Genomic DNA, 21,485 nt, shown 5'->3' on the forward strand with positions numbered 1-21,485 from the left:
CACCCCCCTGGTCTTCTCCCCAGTATTCCCTGGCTAGAGATCAAGCAACTTAAGCCAGGCTGCTGCACCTCTTTCTCTTTCTCTTTTTTTCTGGTCAGTGTGACTTGAACTGGGGAATTACTGTCTAGCCAAAAGACCACAAAACCACACATATCATTTAAAACAAAGATAAGCTTTTGCTCAACACCCGGAAAAACACCAATAACCACATTCTATTAACAGTATCTGAGCAAAGGAGGAGAATTAAAATGTGAGAGAAACACTTCCAAAGAATGCTTTTGACCAGCTTTGTCTGATACACCAGCTGTGGATCTGGATTGGGATACCCTGGCCACTGTGGTCCATGCATTGAGGCAGAATCACTGCAGTGGGTCTGATCTGGGGTGGACCTTGGGCCTAGGGCAGAAGCTCCAGCCAGTGCCGTATGCAGTGCCTCAGCTGCTGATGGAGGCAGTCGGCTGACGCCATGTCACACCCCTCCTAAAACATCTGTACTGGCTGTCCATAACGCATCTGGGGCAGGTTCAAGGCTCCTGTGTTAATTTTAACATGCAAAGTCCTGACCAACTTTGGTCTGGGATCTGAGCTATTATATCCCAGCTTGATCACTGAGATCATCCAGAGGAGCGCTGTTACAGAGCCTTGACTGGTTTCAACCAGAAGTTGGGCATTTGGTGTTGCCAGCCCCAAACTGTGTAAATACTCTTCCAGCAGACATTTGGCAAGCTTCTTCACTGCTAATTTTCATGTCTCTTAAAGACCTTTTTATGCCAACAAGCCTATTCAATTGTTTAAAATTTTGTGAGACGAGCCAGCCCTTTCAATGGTTATTTACACAGAATCGTAGAATTGTAGAGTTGGAAGGGGCCAAGAGGATCATCTAGTCCAGGCCTGTCCAACCGGTCAATCGTGTTCTACCGGCCGATCGCGGGCTGTCCCTGGTCGATCCTGGTTGATCGCGTGATCTCCTGCAATTGACCGAAAACAAAAAATAAAGCTCTCCCCCTAAAAAAAGCTCAGCAACTCTGGTCAATCCAATGGGTAGATCATTGCATCATTGCCAGATTATTTATAGTGGGAGTAGATCTAGTCCAACCCCCTGCAATGCAGGAATCTTTCACCCAACGTGGGGCTCGAACCCACAACCTTGGGATTAAAAGTCTCATGCTGTACCGACTGAGCTATCCAGCCTCCATTACTGTTCAATGGGATTTTTTGTTTCGTTGTCCTTGCCGTGAGTCACTGACCTGATCTAGCAGGTTTTTTCTTCGGTTCTTCTTATTTCCCCACCTACAATCGGAAGTGACGCAGGTGAGATTTCTACCCTCTCTATTTCTGCAATGTCATTATGCAAGTCATTCCATTGATTCATCATCTAGCTCATTATTGTTGACACTGACCAGCAGCAGCTCTCTAGGGTTTCCGGTAGCAGTCTTCCCCGGTTTTACCTGAAGACACCAGGGATCGAACCTTTTGCCTGTGAAGCACATGCTCTACCACTGAGCTGGAGCCCTTCCACACAATGGTCAGCAAATCCTGAAGACTGGATCTGATGGAAGTCCTCCCTATCCAGCCGTGTCATCTGAGGCACTGATTTGGCCTTTCTGGTTGGTTGCAGTAAATGAAGCTTTGTGTCTAATTTGCCAATTAATATTCCATGGAAAAGCCAACACTGTCTGATCAGCAGCTGGTTCTGGGAATCTTGGCTTTTTATCTTGGTCGTATTGATGTTACATCAATGGGCAATGGGGACTTTGAAATCTGTTTGTGATGTTGGAGCCACAGGGGAGAACTAAACAAAGCGAGAGATAGGGAGACAGAACACAATAAGCAAGGAAGACAAGCAGGGTAAATATTGCGGAGAACATACGTGCAGCAATGGAAATTTTCAGACACTGTGTTTAGCTCATTATGTCGGCCCTCATCACTGCAAAGTGAATGAGCAGTCCCGAAAGTATTGCTCCTGTACTGATACCACATTGCAGTAAAATATCTGTGGGTTTACCTTATTTCCTTACACTACATGACAGCCACCAGTGCCATGAGCATGTGTGTAGGCTTCATGCCACAGTTCCTATTTCTAGCCATCAAATAATCGCAGAAAAGAGATCCCATTTGCCAGCGCATTGAGTTGTTATTCCTGCTCTCTTCTCTCTGGCCCCTGGAATGGCTACAGTGCATTTTACAGAATTACCGTACCTGCAGTTATGGGTATGTATTTCCCGACTGCCCTTGCACACGAACTTCCCATTTCATTGTGTGCGTATAGGTAACATCCCGCTCAGACACAGACCTGCAAAGCCTGGACCTGTGCCTAGAAAGGCAGCACAAAAGGAAGCGGGGCTAAGTCCCAAGATGTTAGAATTCCTGCTCCGTGATTGCAGTCATGGGATTTTTGTCTATCACATGACGGTGTACGTTTTGACTGCATAGAGTGGGAAGTGACGGAGACAGGATGTTTGTGTTACTGTGTTTCGTGAAGTGGGACTATTGTCCTTTGTTCTTTCTCTTTGCTGTCTGATGCTAGAGAGAGAGGGAGCCATGTTGCAGTGCTCCATGTGTGTTTATATGTAAATAAAGTAGATTAGCTAAAATGCTGAGTTGCTGAGGCCTGTTATGCAAGCTGCGAAGACTCTGTGGATCCCTAAGTGTGCCGGTGTCTGTTGGCGTCGGTCGCTGTGATGTTCAGGCTGAAGAAAGCTTTTGAAGCTCCCAAACGATCGATCAGGAGGGAGGGAACATGCCAGTCGGACATGTGTCTCTGCCAGGGTCCTACTTGAGTGTAGGATGAGCTCCTCACATGGGAAACGTGTGCCTTCTTGTGGAGATCCCCCCTGGATCTGTTTCCTACAGATCTCCCGGCGCTTGAGCTTCCAGTTTGGTACAGTGGTACCTCGGGTTACATACGCTTCAGGTTGCATACGCCTCAGGTTACAGACTCCGCTAACACAGAAATAGTACCTCAGGTTAAGAACTTTGCTTCAGGATGAGAACAGAAATCGTGCTCCGGCGGCGCAGTGGCAGCAGGAGGCCCCATTAGCTAAAGTGGTGCTTCAGGTTCAGAACAGTTTCAGGTTAAGAACGGACCTCCGGAATGAATTAAGTACGTAACCAGAGGTACCACTGTATTGCAAAGCCTTTGTCCAGGAGACCACTGTGGTTTGTGGGCACCCTGTGCTGCCTCAATTCCCCCTACGCAGAGTCAGCAAGTTGCTTGCTCGGCACAAGGGTATATGCATCTTCTGCTCTCCAAAGGAGGTGAGAAAATGCACCCAGGCAAAATAAGCTGCCTGCAGGAGGAAGCCCATGGCTTAATGAGCTCCTTTCTCTCTGCCTTCTCTTTCCCAGAGTAGCTGTCACTACCAGGCGCTGGGAATAAAGAGACTCAAGGTGCCTCCAGAGGACTGGTGATGAGGGAGGAGGAAGTCGGGAGGTAAAAGAAAGCCAAGCAGATTTCTTTGTTGACTTTTCCATCCCACTTTGTGCTCACATACTGATCACAGGTCTCCGGCGTGAAGGCCTGCTTTTGCTTCTCTCATTTTCCTGCCATACTGTCAGTCTTTTCTTCTCCCTGGGATGGCTCTGGAGGTGCTGAGTCTTTTTCCCAGCAAGGGAAGGCTGTGCTGTGAAGTTGTTGCTGTGCTTCCGTTGCCAGATCTCTTATTACAGAGCCCTTGCCGAAAACAAAGGATGTTATGTTTGTGGTGTGTGTGTGTGTGTGCTTGTACAAATCATTTGGTTTATTCTCAGTCATTTTACAGCCACTACAGCATCAGACCCGCCTAAACCAGAATGTTATTTTGCATATTTCCACGATGCATTGTGGGAGAGAGAGCTAAAACGCTTCCAAAACTACCTTGCGCTGCTGTTTGTGCTGTTCATTGGTGCATCGTCTGACTTCTGATGCTTTAATTAGTGCTTTTAATGGGCTTTCGTGGCTTAGAACCGTAATGCTAAACAAGCCCTTCTCTCAAATCGCGAAAGAGAGGATAAACACTCGATTAGCCCTGTTGCAAACAGCAACCAGAGACACTTTTATTGGCAGTGGAAGGGAATTCAGCCTCGTTTCTCACACTGTGTATCTAACTAAGAGTCATAGGAAGGAAGACCCAAATGGGAATAAAGTAATTTACAATGGCGGTAGGCAACCCACATTTAATATGTGGATATTTCCTCTGTACTGTGTAACATGCCACAGTTACAAAATAGACCTAGAATGGTCCTTTATAGGTACACCTGGGGCAGAGTTTGTGATACGTTATGGGGCAGGATAGTTCACTGGAAAGTCCTTGCACAGAAGCTAGTTACCTCTGAATACCACCCGTTTGGGATAAACAACAAGGGAAGACTGTTCCGCCCCCGCCAGTGCCTCTATTTGTGATATTTCCAGAAGGATCCAGCTGGCTGCTGGCGGAAACAGAATGTTGAACTAGATGGACTCTTGGTCTGATCAAGCAAGGCGGAACTTCTGTTCTGATGCCATTTGTGTGGTGGGCGAGTGGATGAGTACATGAAAAATAATAATTTTATATATATATATATATATATATATATATATATATGAATCCTTAGCCACCCACAACTTAAGTTAATGTCTTGCACAGGTTTTGCACCTTGTTCTTGGCGAAAAGGACACCATAGGTGGGATCTGAAATACACTCGTAGAGTTGGAAGGGACCACAAGGGTCACCTAGTCCAACCCCCTGCAATGTAGGAATCCAACATGGGACTCAAACCCACAACCCAGCAAAGAGGTAGCACAGTTGGTAGAGCATGAGACTCTTAATCTCCGGGTCGTAGGTTTGAGCGTCACATTGGGCAGAAGATTTCTTCATTGCAGGGGGTTGGACTAGATGTCCCTTGTGGTCCCTTTCAACTCTACAATTCTATGATTAAGTCTCATGCTCTACTGACTGAGCTAGAAATCATCATCATCATGATCATCAGCTTTGCCCTTCTCTCTCCACTTTGTCCTCTTTGCTTTTCTCTTCCCTTTTCTGCCCAACTCCTTAGACCAGAAACTGTATGGGACAAACTTCTAAAGGCAAACATGGGAATGAACTGCAGCGTCGAGGATGCAACACTTTTTTGTATATGTAGAAGGCAAATCCTTTCTTACTCCTCCGCTCCAAATCTACATACTAAGTTCAGCCCTGTTCAGGGAAGTTTTTAATCTGTGATATTTTAGTGTATTTTTGGTTTCTATGGAAGCCGCCCAGAGTGACTGGGGAAACCCAGCCAGATGGGCGGGGTACAAATAATAAATTGTTGTTGTTATTATTATTATTATTATTATTATTATTATTATTATTATTATCATTATTATTATCATCATCATCATCATCAATCCAAGGTTAAGAGATGCGTACAGGGTCCCTTCGACTTCTTTCAGGGTTTCCCCACTACATTTATTAAAAAAATAATAAACTTAATTTCACATACACACTCATGGGGGTCTAAACTGGCAGTGACTGACAAGGTACAAGACCCTGGGGTCTTAATGGAGAGTTCAGTGAAGATCTTGACCCCATGTGTGCCACCCGTGAAGATGGCAAATTCTGTGCCAGGGATCATTAGGAAAGGAATTGAGAACGAAACTACTAATATCATAATGCTCTTACAGAAATCTATGGTGCAACTGCATTTGGAACACAGGTGTGCAGTTCTGGAAAAATTCCTGAAAATGGTCCGTCTATTCCAGGATCATTTTCTCACAGTGGCCAAGCAGACACCTGTGGCAAACTCGTGAGCAGGACAGTATCCATCTCATGCCCTGTTAATTTGTCTACTCCTCTTTCAAAGCCATCCAAATTGGTGGCCATCACTGCCTCTTGTGGCAGGGAGTTCCACAGTTTAACTATGCACTGCATTTTAAATAAAGGAATGTTATCCCAAACACATATGTCTGTGACATATTTTTATTATTAAAATAGATACACCACCCGCCCACCAAAAGTCAGTTTTGCTTATTTGAAAATAGTTGCTTACTTTGTCTTCTAATGCTTGAAACACAAATGGTCATGCATTATTACCAAGCTCTTATTTAATATTCTGTGACTGGCTCGAGGAACTGTACTGCCAAAGAGCCAACCTTAACCTCAGTCATTCCTGAGTAATTATTGTGTTTTAGCTCAGCTTCTTGTTTTCTTTTCATTCCCCAGTGATCAGTTCTTTCTTTACTGTAGTTTAAATGAATAGTCTTAATTGTGTCCATCACTGAGCATCAACACAATGAAAAATAACAATTTGCAGGGAAAACACTTTCTAGTCTCAAAGGTGCTCTCTTCCTTGGTGGTTTTAATGGTAATCTTCATATTCATCCTCATTGTCATACTCTTCATCTTCCTCCTCCTTTTTCAAAGGATTTCTGGAAATCTGCTGAACTATTCCAGGACAAGATTTGAATGAAGCAGTCCTCTGGAGGGGAGACTCTGAGTTTGCACGGACAATATCCAAACGAGACTGCTGTTCTGTTTGATAAAGCGAACTCCGAAACATCTCTAGGTCTTCATTCTCATCAATATTTTGTATAGTTTGGTTGGCAGCAGTGTAAATTTCTAAGGCTTTCCAGCTCAGCTTCTTGTTTTAATAGGAAGCTTCTCAAAGTCCATGAGGGTTGCATAACCTCTTCTTATTCTCTCTCTCTCTCTCTCTCTCTCTCTCTGTGTCTCCCCATTCTGGTAACCTATTGCAACCAGAATCTGAGTCTGAGGCGGGGAGATCAGCACCTTAGTTTGTGAGACTTGGCCTCCTTCCTCCTAGTTTATACAAACCCTGTAGAGCTGTAGCTACTGTGTGTTGACAATACTAAGCTGGATGAGGCCATGGAGCTGATCAACTAACTTCCTATACTGTATTCCAATTTGGGGAGGGAGCATGGCTCCTAGCTGCCTGCCCTAGTGTATATCCCACAGCCTTAGTGATCTTGAGCGAGAGCACCTGGTTTTGCTGCAAAAGGTCACAAATTCAATCCCCGGCATCTCCAGTTAAAACAATGGCAGGTTGCAGGTGACAGAAAAGGCTCCTTTTCTGCCTGAGACCCTGAAGAGGTTCTGCCACAGAGTAGCTGATGCGGCGATCACACAGGGTCCCCGGACGTTTCACCATCTATTGATCCCTGTGCCACCACTTGATTTCTCGCTGCCACCACTCAGGCCCTAGCTGGTACGATACTGAGTCCAGTCAGGTTTAAATTGGAACATAAACTTCTGTTTATTTATTGCAGTTTAACAAGCGTGTGGTTTCATAAACGGTATCGGTCAATTACAATCATAGGGTGCCTATCCAGACCTATAACTTCCGCTACCTGCTCTCACTCACTAAACCACCTCTCAGATATTTACTTGTCTTCCTAGCTCCTAACTGTTCCTGACTCAGCTTATTTCGCTACACTAACTCAACCTACCTACAGACTCTATCCCAATTCATTCCCACTCCAACCAACCACCCAACTCCCAACCAACTCCCTTCTTTGCCCCTCCCAGAGCTGGTTTTATAGTCCCTCTGACTCCACCCCCCTGGGTTCTGATTGGGTAACTTGTTTAACTATTTCACCTCCAGCACTCTCATATGTTAACGTCACAGAGGGGAGGTTGTAGCTCCATGCCAGAGCTTCTGCTTTGCGTGCAGAAGATCCCAGGGTCAATCTCTCGCATCTCCAGGTCAGGTGGGGAATCCCTGGAGAACTCCTGCCAGCCAGTGTAGATCCTGAGCAAGATGATCTAGCAGCTTGCCTGTGAACAAGGCAAGGGTCACTTCCTGCACAACTTGGCAATGTTGAGAAGTTGTTCAAAATGTCTGTTTGCAACCCACTGCACACCTGAGTTCTTCCTTATCTCTTCTGGGTTTATGATTGAAATTGGGCACACGCAGCGGAACTAATACCCCCAACTATCTCTTTTGGACTGGGAAATGAAATTGCTTTGGCGGCGTTCCTGCCCTTCTCAAGGAATCGCCATCTGATTACATGGCAGTGATTAAACGCTCCCTGAAAGCAGGTGCCGGCTGAGACTCGCTTTCCGTGGGAATTTGTCCCAGAGCCCACAACAAGGGAAGGGGAAAAAACAAAACAAAACCATGTGTTTTCAGTGTCTGATTGCAGCTACACAACACAGCTCAAAAGTGGAAGAGCAGGCGCATTTCTAGGCAAGCTCTAGGGGGAAACGGCAGTGAATAATTTTGGCACACAAATCTGACGTGCGCAGCCAAGAGGAAACAAAACACTAAGATGATCGTGTCAAATAATTGATGAAAAATTCCATTTCTTCACTTTTATCTTTGCTGCTTCCATTTGATCCATGACAGCACTGCTCAGAATGCACCATTGACAGGCAAGAGTAAATCACAAGAGTGGAGGGATGAACAGAACAACCCGACACTCTTTCTCAGTCTACCGGACTGGGGTGGGTGCACTGCATTAGGCAGAGGCATCCCTCTGCCCAGCTCTCCCAGCTATGCCAGCTGCCCAATACATGGCCAGGTAGGATCCCCATTCTAGGGCAGGCGTGGGGAATTTTTATCAACCCAAGCATGTCACTAGTGGTAAAGTAAAGGTAAAGGGGCCCCTGACCATTTGGTCCAGTCATGACCGACTCTGGGGTTGTGGTGCTCATCTTGTTTATTGGCCGAGAGAACCAGTGTACAGCTTCCAGGTCATGTGGCCAGCATGACTAAGCCGCTTCTGGCGAACCAGAGCAGAGCACGGAAACGTCATTTACCTTCCTGCTGGAGCAATACCTATTTATCTACTTTCACTTTGACGTGCTTTTGAACTGCTAGGTTGGCAGGAGCAGGGACCGAGCAACGGGAGCTCGCCCCATTGCGGGGATTCAAACCACCGACCTTCCGATCGGCAAGCCCTAGGCTCTGTGGTTTAACGCACAGCGCCACCCGCATCCCATCACTGGTGGTAGGCAAGGGAAAAATAGATAGAGCAATGGATGTGACTCCAGCCTTTGTACAGTGGACACACAGCCACACAGAAATCAAAGGTTTCAACTAACACCCCACCCCCGATCTCTCTGTTCAAGCAAGCAAGAAGCACAATCAGAGTACAAACATGCTATCCAGCACTCGAGAGAGGAGTAAGGCCTGTGGGTGGGGTGTGGGCTGGGCAGAGTCCCAAGAACTGGATACAGAGGCATGGAGGGGTGCATTTGGCCCCCAGGCCTGAGGTGTATATTTTCAGTGCAAGCGGAATCCCTGTTGGAGGAGCACACTTGACCTTGGCTGATCGCCAAAGAATGGATGCTTTTGAATTATGGTGCTGGCGGAGACTCTTGAGAGTCCCATGGACTGCAAGATCAAACCTATCCATTCTGAAGGAAATCAGCCCTGAGTGCTCACTGGAAGGACAGATCCTGAAGTTGAGGCTCTACTGCTTTGGCCACCTCATGAGAAGAGAAGACTCCCTGTAAAAGACCCTGATGCTGGGAAAGATTGAGGGCACAAGGAGAAGGGGACGACAGAGGACGAGATGGTTGGACAGTGTTCTCGAAGCTACCAACATGAGTTTGACCAAACTGCGGGAGGCCATGGAAGACAGGAGTGCCTGGCATGCTCTGGTCCACGGGGTCACGAAGAGTCAGACACAACTAAACACCAACAACACAGTTTGGAAAATAAGAAAGCTGTGTTTATTGCAGGAAATCAGTGTTGTTTAGGGAAGATCCCTCATTCTAGCTGACTGAGGTGGAGCTGTAAAGATGTGAGATAGCCAGTCTCATATAACCAACATAAAGGTAAAGGTAAAGGGACCCTTGACTGTTACGTCCAGTTGTGGCCGACTCTGGGGTTGTGGCGCTCATCTCGCTTTACTGACTGAGGGAGCCGGCATACAGCTTCTGGGTCATGTGGCCAGCATGACTATGCCGCTTCTGGCAAACCAGAGCAGCGCATGGAAACGCCGTTTACCTTCCCACCGGAGCAGTGGCTATTATCTACTTGCACTTTGACGTGCTTTCGAACTGCTAGGTTGGCATGAGCAGGGACCAAGCAATGGGAGCTCACTCCGTTGCGGGGATTCAAACCACCAACCTTCTGATCGGCAAGCCCAAGAGGCTCAGTGGTTTAGACCACAGCGCTACCCGAGTCCTATAACCAACATACTTAAGTCTAATTAATGCATGAAGAGGTTAATACCAGAGAGTAAGCTGTCCTGCCAGGCTTAGTTAAGTCCACTTCCCCCCACCTAGGGAGGCGCTGGTTAGCAAGCGTTTGTTCTCCCCCAGTTTACATTTGACCTTCATTGTGTGAAGAGCTCTGAGCTGCTTATTCCAGCCACATAGCTTTAACAAGCATCTCTTGAGTTCCTCTACCAATACTTTAGGAACTTTAACCACTTCATCATTAAGTTAAGTTTTACGGCCTGTGCAACTTTCCTGAAGCACATGAACCTGGCCGTTGAAGAGTTTGTAAGTAAACCATTTTTAACTTACAAAACATGGTCTTTTTCCTATGCTGGGGGAAGAGGGAAACTTTGGAAAGATACCTTTTAAGGGCACATTTTGGAACTCACTTAGAAGGGCACGTTTTAAAGGTTTTACAGCTTATATTTCCATGCTCTACTTTGCTGCACATTTTATGATTTTAAATATCTGCTGGGGTTCTCTCACCAAAGAGCAATTGTCCCAAACTTGGATCTTGGCATCCAGGAATTTTACATTTCTATATTTTGCTTTACACCAACAAAAGAGTCCTACTAGCTCTTTCATCTTAGCATGAGAGCGGCATGGAGAAGAAGTGAGGTCAAGTTATCAACCCTAAATGTACCAGTCTGACACTGAAGGAAGATCAGTAGGTCAGCACAAAGAGTGCAGTCTAGGAAGCTTGGAGGTTCCACTCTATGTACCCTTTTCATGCAGGTATATCAACTACCGGTGCAAGCCAAGTTTCACTCTGACACTTCCAACCGTAGCACCATAGAAGAGAATGGAAACTGTGAAAAGAGAAGCAGCAGTGCCTTTGGCAATTTAGAGATGATGGAGGATAGCTGGCTACCTGCCTGGCCGGGGTGGGGGGGGGGGGACCTGGTGAGCTGATTTTGCAGATGGAGGAATGGATTCATGTTGCTGAGTTACATTCTAGTTGCACCAGGCTAGTTTCTCAGGGCACAATCGGGGAGGGTGGCTGTGTGGCTGGGGTAGGGAGAAAGAAGGAGATGGTAGGATACGTTGGTGTGGGAAAGTCAAAACAATTCCAAGATGCAACCTTTATTCTACGCACACCATTTAAATGGACTCCCCTCGATTTCTTTCTTGCATGGCAAGGTTAAATAACTCACACTCAGTCATAAGATGAGGTCAAGTCCTGTCAGTAATTCTGTTCATTGTGGATATTATACCCAGTGCCATCCCTAGAGTGTAATTAGAGCCTTTAAGCTGCTGGGTTTTCCAGCACTTTGAATCATACATTTAAATGTGCTGAAGTGCATTCCCTGGAACAAGTATTACAGCTAAGAAGGACAGTGCGCTTGTTCGCAGGATGCCGGAATGGTGATGAGGTCATGCTCACCCTGGCCTGTTCAGGAGACTGCAGTGGAACAAAACTAGTCATGTGATAGCAAGGTAATACAGGGAGCCACCTGCAGAGGCGTCAGAGTCAGATAGGAGCCTCATAGCCTCTGGAACGCTTGAAACACCTCCGCAAAGGGCCGTGTGTACTTTGCAGAAAGAATATTAAAATTCTGCACCCGAGCCACCACATTCTGCGCCGCAAAGGGACATTAGGTGACCTGCCTAAGTCATGTGAATGTAAACACATTCTTTTATGCTATTGTTCTTGTTGTTGTTGTTATTTCCTGCCTTTCATCACAAGATCTCGGGGTGGATCACAGGATAAAAAATACTCTCCCCCCATCTTTTAAAAGCTGAGAGTCTAAAGAAGCTGTTTTCTGCGACTATTTTCATATTCTGGCAGTGGGCGCGGGGGGAGCCTCTTTGTTGTGCCCCTGTGGAATATACACTTAATTATCATCAGAAACATGTTTCAGACTATTTCATGTTATTAGAAGGAAGAGGCCTGGTCCAGCATTGACTGGAGTGAGCAGCAACATTTATACAGGTACTCAAATGCATTAGAAGGAACAGTTTGCAAAAGCAGCAGCAGCAGCAGCAGCAGCATGCTTTCTCTAACACATTTGGAGGAAACTCTCTCTGGTCTGGGGGAGCAAGGGAACCATTAGCAGACAAGCAAACATGCTCTTCCCTTCTCCCCTACTTTGCATCAGATTGCCCAGCTGTGCAGAAAGTGGCAGGCGCAGGGGTTTGCTCTCTCTAATGTGTCACGTGAAGGAGCAGCGATAATTATCAGCCAGGCAGAGATAAAGCACAGGCAAGGCTGGGAAATGCAAATCTGGAGCCGGCAAATGGTGAAGCCTCTCTCCTTAAAAACGCTCTCTGCTCGCCAACCATAAACGACGCAGCCTCTGCTACAGTGATGAGGAAACTTTGGCTCTCCACACGTTGCAGAATTACAGTAACCATCATCCCTGACCTTTGGCTACGTTGTCTGGGGCTGATTGGACTTGGAGTCCGGCAACATCTGGAAGGTTCCCCATCTGTGCTCTAACCCAGGGTTTCCAAAACTTGGGTCTCCAGCTGTTTTTGGACTACAATTCCCATCTTTGCTGACCGCTGGTCCTGCTAGCTAGGGGTGATGGGAGTTGTAGTCCAACAACTGCTGGCGCTCCAAGTTTGGGAAAGAATGCTAAATGCTACTAGGTCAGGTTCAAGGTTCTTGTATTAACTTACAAGGTCTTTAACAACTTGGTTCTAGGATACCTCAAGGGCTGCCTAATCCCTTTTATCTCTTCCTCATCACTGAGTTTTTAAAGGGAGTCATTGGCTTGGAGGCACTGCTGTATCCACTGGGAGCTATGCATTCAGGACTGTGAGCCCCATTTTATGAAACTCCCTTCCAGTTGAGGTCAGACCAGCCCCCTCCCTGTTGAAATTCCAGCACCTACCAAATACTTATTTTTATTCAAGCAGGCATTTTAATTGAAGCTTGAGTCAATAGCTTTAATTGATAATTTACCTTTTCCACATTGTATTTTCTGTACACCAATTAGACACAGTTGTACTTACGGTAAATAATATATAAATAAAACCAAAACACCTGTGGTCCCTGCAAGGTTGTAAAGGTAAGACAAGGCCTACTAAATTAGTTCAAACGCCAGTCTGGTCTGGATGGGCTGGAGACACATATTTTGTTTTCTCTCCAATAGGCAGACTTGCCAGATCCTCAGTAGTATTTTTGGTTTTTTTAGAGTTGACATTATGCAAGAGGTCAGTGGTAGAACTGGCATTATATCATCTAAGTCAGGGATGGGTAGACTACCCACTTGCTGCATCTACTGCGGTGTGTTTTGCTTTGTTTTACTAGACCCCCAGAACCTACCAGCTAGAGACAGGTGTATAAAACATACAGTTAAGAGAATTAAAGAACAGCAACGCACCTCTGAGCATATTCAGAGCCTAGGGAATTGTTTTCAAAGGCTAGGTCTGATCTGAACTCACAGTCCTTTCATACAAAAGTCCACTCCTCCTTAGCTTTATTCATTCTAGCCGCTCACTTTGTGGAGAACAAATTGTTTTGTTGTGGCTGTTGTTAAACAGTTGGGGGTCATTGCGAATTTACTGCGAATCACCCAGATCCCTGCCTAATTTCTGCCCACTCCTGGATCTAGGTGTCTTAATGTTCAGCAAGTGCTCTGACTACCACATTCTGCTTTCCCAAAACATTTACCTTCTCTCTCTCTCTGCCTCTCTGCGTGCACACATTTCCCTGACACCATCCACTCAAGAACATGTTCCTCCATCACAACTTAAGTGCATTGATTCCCCCAGGGAAGGCCAACACGACTAAGAATGGCCGCTGTTTATCAATAACCCCATCAGTTGGTGAGGTGGTTACGGACCAAGAGGAGTGTCGCCTCCTCACCAAAGGCTACTTTGGGAACATCAGAGTAGCTTTCAGGGTAAACTGCAATGTGAGCTGTGATGCTGTTTGACGGGGACATAACTGTGGTGTCACTGCAGATTTGTGCCCTCTATTGATATATTGACGGAGGCGTTGAGAGGCAAAACTCAGCAGCATGGCCTGTCCATGATAGCTGCATGCCTGGTGAGTGGAGATGGACAATGGTGTGTGTTAAATCACTGCAGGGAGTTTCAAAGCATTACACAGTTTGGGCTCTGTGCTGATGAGTTTATATTCTTTACCTATTTGTCCTGTATTTTATGCTCTTCTAATTTTATGATGCTTGTAATGCTGTTGGTATTTCTAAAGGGGGGGGGATGATAAAAATAGGGAAAAGCTGAGGGGAGACAAATAATGCATGTGCAATATTTTTATTCTCGTGTCTTTTCTAACAGTATTTTATCAGATCTCCTCACTATTTATATGATGTTTAGTATATAATGATATATACTGCAATCTGTATTATCAAATATCTTTATTTCTTTGATGTTTAGTACACAATTGCGTATTATTTGCATTATACTATACTTTAAAAAAAACTTCGACTAATTTGGCAAAAGCACTGCTAGCAAATAAAGAAAATCACACTAATTAATAATAATTTTATGGTGGTTTTATTGCACATTGCCTTGTTAGTGTTTTTATGAGTTGGCATGGTGTGAGAGAAGTAAGTCAATCTAGGGCTGTCTTTATATGCGCCTCCTACTTTGAAGAAAGCCTAGTTGCTGCTGCACAGCTGTTGTTTCAAGTGTTATGATTGGGTGATGTCAAGAAACTGGGCTCAGGTGTTGGGATTTCAAACGTGGGGTCAGCCCAAGTTTTTGTGATGCCTGTGGCAAAGGACAAATTGGTATCCTGCCCTGCCCATTCCATGTGCAGAAGCCAAGTAGACTGGACCAAGGATGGGCTAGCATCTTTTGCTGCACCTGAGGGCAGCACACTACCTTAGGACACAGAGTTCTGCCTTCCAATATCTTGCTGTCACTCCCCTCTTGCACTGGCTGCTCAAGGCCAATACCTCACTCTGCCTAATGGTAGGACCAGCCCTGAGTATCCATGGGCAGTATTCAACTAACTTGTCCTAACAGCACCAGGATGTACACTTGTGCAACCTTATTCTGCTTTTCAATAAACTATTATTATTGCTATGTATTGCTTTCAGAGCTGACACCAGCATAGTCAGACATCTTCTGAGTGCCCACTGACAAGACTCCACTGAACAGGTTGCCATGAGGAGGTGGGCTCACTGAGGGAAGAAGCCCTATCGAGCTGTCTCTGGAGCTGACATTGACTACCGTATTTTCCCATGTATAAGACTAGGTTTTTCCTCTAAAAGATAATGTCAAAAATTAGGGGGCGTCTTATACACGGATAGTGGCAAGGGTGGACTGGCGATTGGTCGTTGCAGCAAAAATAGGGTGTGTGTGTGTTATACATGGGCACATCTTATAGACAGAAAAATACAGTATTTTCTATTTTTTTAAAATGTGGACCACAAATTTCCTTTCGAGGAGTGGCCGTCATTCAGTGATAGTTCACAGATTTAGTTCTGTGCATTTCCCCATAAGGAAATCACAGATAGCATGGCTGGGGAAAAAGATAAATTGAGGACATGAGGCCCTCTGAATGTTGCTGGACTCACATCATGCCTGACCATCAACCATGCTGGCTGGGGCTGATGGGAGTTGGGGTGCAGCAAAACCTGGACTTGCCAGGTGCATAGCATCCGACTTCCTCATAGCTGGAACTCAAGATCCAACAACAGACTTCAGTGGGTGCATTGTAAGGCTTCGAGTGATTGGTTTTTAAAGGTAATATATAGCAGGGGAGAGAGGGGAACGGTAAAGAGGTACCTGCTTGGAACCAGTCACTGTACTGAATAGCTAGGTGCCCAAATCAGACAAAGCTAAAATCTTGTGAGTCAGCCCCCATTTTAGAAAGCCTGAAATGCCACTCACTCACACGCTTGCAAGGTACAAACCTCAGCTGTCCAGATGAGAGGCTGATAATTGAACAAATCCTTGCTCTATCGTAATGTTTCTGTGAATTCAGCCGTCTCAGCTGTCCACATTTCCATTTGACTTGATTGTCTCGTGCTGCTGTTTGGCTAAGGTTCCCTTCTTGCCTGGCACACACTTGTGTCGCATCTTTTCATCCCTCAGCAAATTCCTCCAGTGCCCACTCCAGTTTTCATTCCCATTATTTTCCTGCACACCCAAGTGAAAATGGAAAGAGAATTTGCTCTGTGACACATCATCAAACCGTCTATTTTCATGCTGTTGTTGATTAGTCATTGTTGTTATTTACAGGAAGGCCATGACAAACCAAGAAGAAAGGCTCTGCATTTCAGCACAGCAGCAGGTAAGTACGTTTTACCTTCATGTCATCCGCTAAAATGCAGGTTTGTTCTCTCATCACCATCACTGTCTACCCACATCTTCCTTAAACTGCGCACCTTAGCCCGGCTTGATTGTGTACATTGACTGTTCTTGGTTAAAGATTAATAAGGGTAGAGTGGATCAGTTTCCTTTTGGGAAGCAAGTTTTTTTAGTAAAACAAACAGCCTAGGGTACCATGGAGAGGTAATTTCTTTGACCAATTGGTTATTCTTCCTGCTGCAAAAATAACACAAGGATTTGTTTGGAGTGGCAAGGAATGTGCTGTTACGAGAAGGTGAGTTTTTCTTTCCAATATTTAGTTGACGGGGAATTCCCTGCTGAAGTCAGGACTCCGTTATGAACTTGATGCTGGTGGCAGAAGGAAAGATGAGATCCTTGCAGACGTAGGGTTTGTCAGTCCATGTGTGTTCCAGCTTGCTTGAGATTGCTACTTCACTGTCGGGGTGTGCTGGTGTGTGTGTGTGTGTGTGTGTGTGTGTTGCTGTTCAAATGAAAGTTGATGCTTTTAATAATTTCAAAACCTGCACCTTCCGACTGGGGAGTTCCACAGCTCTCTCATTAATTTATGATGGGACCGCTGGCCTCAGCCACAACTCAAGAGAAACAAAAATGATTGCTCGAGGCAATCTGAGAGGCTGCTAATGCAACAACAGTGTCATATGACAGAAGGAAGGAAAAGAGGCCCTGCTTCAGATGAGCAGAAAGAGGGTGGGAGGAAAGGCAGGAAGTGTCAGAGCTACCCTGGCACAGAAGGACACAAAGGCATAAGGAATTAGGCAAAGACATCCAGCCATTAAAGACCTATTTGTCATTCTAAAGCAGGGGTGAGGATCCTTTTTCGTACCGAGGGCCACATTCCCTGCCAGGGGCCACATGCCGGTGCTAGGCAGGGCCAGAGTCAACAGTGTGTAGAGCAACAAATGCAAAGGTTACCTTTGCCCAGTAGGCAAGTTTCTGCACATTTCTGTCCATCCTTCTTCCAGGCAAGCAAGAGGTGATATCAGGTACCAATTGTAGCCAGGTAAAAACACTTTTGGCCACCAGTCCTGAGGTTCCCCTGTTTGAGAGTCTGCCTGTGGTATTTGCTAAGCTAGAGGTATTTGTACTATTAATTCTATGAAAATTGGAATTGTATGTAGGTTTAATAACAAGAGCTGGTGAGCTCTGCTTGCAGGAGAAGGAATGAAGAGGGCTCAGGTCAGGTCGAGGCCAAGCTGGAGCCAGAGGATAGGGCTCAGTCCTTCAAGGCTTTGGGTATGAATTCACTAGAAGATGCTCAAAGGACAAGAACTATGCAGAGGAAGGGAGAAAGGGGACAGTATCTAAGTGTTGCCTCCCGGCATTCCATCAGACACTGGTAATTTCAGTTTGCACAAAGTGGGTTAAAGCCTTCTGTTGCTGTAGTACATCAAATCCACTTTTTAAAAGAGCTTCTTGCAGTTAGGGAAGTGGCTGGGAAACGCTCTGGAAAGTGTGGTATGAACAAATGATTAATGCAAAGACATACAGACACCCCACAAGCAAAACAGGATGGGTGCTCATTGTTATATAACCTCCCCACCAGAGAAATCAGAATGAATGCTCAATAAAAACAGGGCATAGTTTAACCACTGCATAAGCTTTGTGCAATGAAACTGGGATGAATCGTCAATAAATTGGTTGTCTAGAGGAGCCCCAAGAGAAAGGTTAAGTGCTCTTTGCCCAGGTTGTTGTGAGAGATGATGTTTAATGTTGGAAATGATGGGAGGAATTCAGCTTGGTGCTAAGTGGGGTGTGTATGCAGGGAACAAGGTCCGTTCATGCAATGGAACTTTCCCTCTTCTCCCCCCCCCCCGTGCATCCTAATGTACCCCCATGCCTGTTCCAGAGGTTCCCCCAAAAGCTTAGTAAAATTTGTATTTGTTTCTTCGGTGACACGTTGGTTGCTACTGACGTTTTGTGCATGGTTTAACGGTTAACATGTTTTAGCCTCCAGAGATATAGTTAATTATTGTTGTAATATTATATTTATTCCTGCCCTGCGACCATTCAGCTATAAACACTATTAACTGCCCCCCCCCCATGATATCTTTTATTGGAGGGATGAGTGTTTAAAACACTGTGCCGTTGTGCTTTCCTCATCAGGCCTTGGCAGTCAGAGTCAAAATATAAGGATGTTATGTGTTCAAGTTGCAGATAACCTCTGCGTCCTGTGTCCCCCTTAGGGATAGGTTTTTCTCTCCTAGAATCTGGGGACTTCCAAAGAAGCTGAATGAGTGAAGATTCAGGACAAGAGAATGGAAAGCACTCAAGAGTCAAATTGTAGAATTAGCTCCCACAAGAGGTAGCAATGGCTATCACTTGAACGGCTTCACAGGAGGTTTAGACAAAATCATGAAGGCTAAGGCTGTAAATCACTACTAGTCATGATGGCTATATTCTGCCTGAACTGTTGGAGGCAGCAGGCCTCTGAATGTCAGTTGTTGGGAATCACTGGACTAGATGGGCATTGAACCTGATCCAGCAGAGCTTTCTTTATGTTCTTAGAACAAAGGAGCAGAATGGCTTAACTGTGATAATTACAAATAGCTTAGCTTCACTCTGAATTGTGTTGCTTAAGCCTCCTAGAGCGAAGCCTCTCTTGAGTTTTGGACTGGGGTTTGGGGAGAATGCAGCAAAAGGAGATAGCGTTTTTGGAGGAAGTGTCGCCTTGCGAGAGAGCTTGCGTCTCACACAGAAAACAGCCAATTTTTTTAATGGGAACAACTTGCAGTATGACACTTTTCTATGTCACTGTGTGCGCAAGCCCCTCAAAGTGAGATGCAGTAGAAAAAAATCCAGTCTCCTTATTGACAGTGTCATTCTTTCAGTCTCCAGAGATGGATGATCCCAGGCATTTCACATATCTTTTGAATTGCACAAGCCGGTATTTGAAGCCGCACAACTGCTCAGAGGCAATAAAATCTGTTCAACTAAGGCAAACTTAGATAAAGCCATTGGAGAGTCAGTAATTCTGAATTCCTCAATGTCGGGTTCCTCAATTCAGATCACTAGGGTTTCCTGAAGACAACAAGCAGGAGCTGTGTGTATCTAAGGACTTGTCAGCAAGCAACAGTTCAGTTCTTGTTGTTACAAGTAAAATGTGGCAAGATATTAAGCACCGCTCCGTATGCTACAGGTAGCTGCTCCTGTTGGCAAGCAGTGAGATTCCCTGGCTACCAAGGATATATAATTCAGGGAAACAGAAATGATGTTAAAATCTCCTTATGAGCATTTATAATTCATACCAAGCTCTTTTTTCACAGAGTGGGGATTCAGGCTGCCAACTTGCTTGCGTTGTCGGGTGATTTTGAGCTGCTGCTGGTGGTTTGCGTTTTGAGGAACCTGCAGTTTTTGAAGGGGTCATTTGTTGTCTTCCAGCCGAAGCCAAAAGGTGCTATGGCAATCCTTCCATTGGTGCAAGCATTTCAGCTTGCTTGGTGGAATGACCCTCCCCTTCTCCCCTTGTACTTTGTTGTGGGTTCTCCTGACCCTCCACCCCAGAGCAAATCTGCTGGGACCACAGGGGAAGAAGAAGAGGAGTTTGGATTTGATATCCCACTTTATCACTACCCGAAGGAGTCTCAAAGCGGCTAACATTCTCCTTTCCCTTTCTCCCCCACAACAAACACTCTGTGAGGTGAGTGAGGCTGAGAGACTTCAGAGAAGTGTGACTAGCCCAAGGTCACCCAGCAGCTGCATGTGGAGGAGCAGGGACGCGAACCCAGTTCACCAGATTACGGGTCTACTGCTCTTAGCCAGTGGGGTGTAGTGGTTATCTCCTTTTGCTGCATTCTCCCCAAACCCCAGTCCAAAACTCAAGAGAGGCTTCTCTCTAGGAGGCTTAAGCGAGAGAGCCCCGTTGTGGGCTTCCACAAGTGGATCTCATTAGTTGAATCCAGCTCAATGGCTTTCTTCAAGGGAAGAGTCTGCCTTAGGTTGGATGGCATGGGATGCTCCTGCTTTAGCTGTTGTGTGGTTGTTCTCTGCCCCCAAAAGTGGTGGGTCTCAAGGGATTCTGAGATACAGAGTCCCGCTCTTGCAATCGTCGTTGGTTGCTAAGTCCCCAGCATTTCCATTGTGAAGAAAGGAAAGGGCCTTAGCATAGTGATAGAGCACATGCTTTGCACCCAAAATGTCCCAGAGTCAATTCCCAGCATCTCCAGGTAGAAATGAGATGGACTCCTGGCTGGAAACCCTGGAGAACTGCTGCCTGGCAGCGGTGACAATACTGATCTAGATGAACCGATGGTCTGTCTCAGTAGAAGGCAGCTTTTTATACGCCAAGGGGGAAAAAAGCTTGCCCATGAGAATCAATATTTCTTTGTTTTGTTCCCTTTATATTCCACTTCCATTTCCAAGGAGCTCTAGGTTGTGTACATGGTTCTCCCTTGCACACAACAACCCTGTAAGGTGCGTTTTCTTTCTTGGTAGTGGCGCCCACCCTGTGGAACACCCTCCCATCAGGTACCAAGGAGATGAGTAATTATACCACTTTTAGTAGACATATGAAGGCAGCCCTGTATAGGGAAGTTTTTAATGTTTGATGTTTTATTATGTTTCTGCATATCCTGGAAGCTGCCCAGAGTGACCAGGGCAACCCAGTCAGATGGGTGGGGTATTATTATTATTTCTTCAGAGACATTGTTACTTCAAGCTTCATTTGGATGTGAGGGCGATCTGGCTGTGACATCTGTCACCCCATTGATCCCCAGGGTTGATTCAGCTGATCTGGCTGGCTAGGCGGGTGTCCCCTTCCTCCCTCACCACTCCACCTCACGCTCACTCCATGTGCGTCCCTCCTGAAGCTGCGGGCTCGGTGGAAGAGGACTGTGACGTTAACATATGAGTGCTGGAGGTGAAATAGTTAAACAGATTGTCCAGTCAGGACCCAGGGGGGTGGAGTCAGTGGGACTATAAAACCAGCTCTGGGAGGGACAAAGGGAGGAGTTGGTTGGTTGGTTGGAGTGGGAGTGATTTGGGATAGAGTTTGTGAGTAGGTTGAGTTAGTGTAACGAAATAGGCTGTGTCAGGAACAGACAAGCTAGGCAGACAAGTAAATATCGGAGAGGTGGTTTAGTGAGTGAG

The 21,485-nt window shown here is 45.8% G+C and overlaps 1 long non-coding RNA gene across 1 annotated transcript in view; it reads right to left on the minus strand.

The window, feature by feature from the left end:
* Positions 1-1,253: 1,253 nt before the first annotated feature.
* The window catches only part of LOC310672643, a 106,704-nt gene continuing 86,472 nt past the window's right edge, over positions 1,254-21,485 (minus strand). The window contains exon 3 of the long non-coding RNA XR_014508700.1: positions 1,254-1,792. This is a non-coding gene — a long non-coding RNA (uncharacterized lncRNA). The remainder of the gene's footprint in view (positions 1,793-21,485) is intronic.

Source organism: Podarcis tiliguerta (genome assembly GCF_965153285.1).
Source record: "Podarcis tiliguerta genome assembly, chromosome: 2".
NCBI lineage: Eukaryota > Metazoa > Chordata > Lepidosauria > Squamata > Lacertidae > Podarcis > Podarcis tiliguerta.